Source organism: Poecilia reticulata, linkage group LG8 (genome assembly GCF_000633615.1).
Source record: "Poecilia reticulata strain Guanapo linkage group LG8, Guppy_female_1.0+MT, whole genome shotgun sequence".
NCBI lineage: Eukaryota > Metazoa > Chordata > Actinopteri > Cyprinodontiformes > Poeciliidae > Poecilia > Poecilia reticulata.
In genome coordinates this window covers 1,725,983-1,727,441 of record NC_024338.1, presented here as the reverse complement: position 1 = coordinate 1,727,441, position 1,459 = coordinate 1,725,983, and positions in this window count along the sequence as shown.

Here is a 1,459-nt window from a genome sequence, read left to right as displayed (position 1 = left end):
TCTCTTATAAGACCATATCTTATATAAAACCTCTCTTATAAGACCATATCTTATAAGCGACTTTAACGGAGAGGCATAAGTGACTCTCCGTTAAACTATCGTCCTTGTAACAAGTGTGTAACAAGACTTATGAGCGGGCCTGGAAGACTCTTCCTCTTGCGAATCTGTTATTCTCAGTCATCTAAGTGATTATCTGAAACTTATAGAATGCATTTACAGTGTCTCATCCATGTGAATATAGTCTGTCTGTCTGTCTGTCTGTCTGTCTGTCTGTCTGTCTGTCTGTCGGTCTGTCTGTCTGTCTTTCTGTCTCTCTGTCTGTCGGTCTGTCTGTCTGTCGGTCTTTCTTCTTGTGTGTGGGTGGAAAGATGCCACTGTCAGTCTGAGTTCCAGTGCTCTAAACTTTGCTTGTTATGACAAACTGGCCCTAGGGCTCCAGAGGTCTGGGAATGTCCGAGGTTGCGGATGGTCCAACAGTCTGGTGAGGTCAAGGGGGACCAGGAGAGGCGGAGGTACGCTATGCGTGAGGGGGAGGTAAGGTAGGAATGGGACAGGGGTGTAACCGCGGGTCAGCCACTGGCTTCAGAGCTCTTGGACCTCATCGGTCAGGAAAACGTGTCCCCTGGTTGAACCTTTTCCGGCCGCTGTTACTGTCACTGCACGATCATTGATGTTTTTCTTCCCATAGCTCAAGTTTTTACGATCTTCTTATGTTTTGCGTGTTTGTTTCTCTTTTCTATGTGTAGCATCGCCTGTGAGCTCCAGCAGAGAACCGTTTTGCTTTGGTTTTTCATTCCACTAAGATTGATTTGTGAAGAGGTCAGGCAGCAGTGAGTGTGCTTCCCGAGGCTGCTGCTCGGATCAGCAGATAAACAGAAGGCCTGAAAGCTCACAGCAGTCAAATTATTTGGGAAAGCTTATAGATCCTTTGTTTTCCAGCTAGATTGGTTTTAACGTGCAGCCATACGAGTTTCCATTAACAGAGCCCGCTGCATTACTTTAATTGTCGCCTTTATCCGACAATTATAACCCGATTTGTTATATACTCAAATCGGGGACCTGTTTGCACCTGTTGGGGAAAAACACAAACTAAAAATACACTACTTTAAGCAGCAGGGTCGTGTGGGTTCAAGAGAAACCCAAACAGCAACCAAGGCTTAGACTGTCTCTGTGACTGATTATGGCAGCAGTTTTAAGTCAGTTTTTTTCACATTCAACAACCTACACGAACAAAATAACGACTCTTGGTTCAAATGAATATGATCATTTCCTAACAATGGACTATTCATACGAACAAACGCGAAGAAACATATGACAGACGAATCACATAAACAGCCTCATGGGTAAAAATACATAACGCACCAGATACCGCCAGCTCTGACTGGCACACACACACACACACACACACACACACACACACACACACACACACACACACACACACACACACACACACACA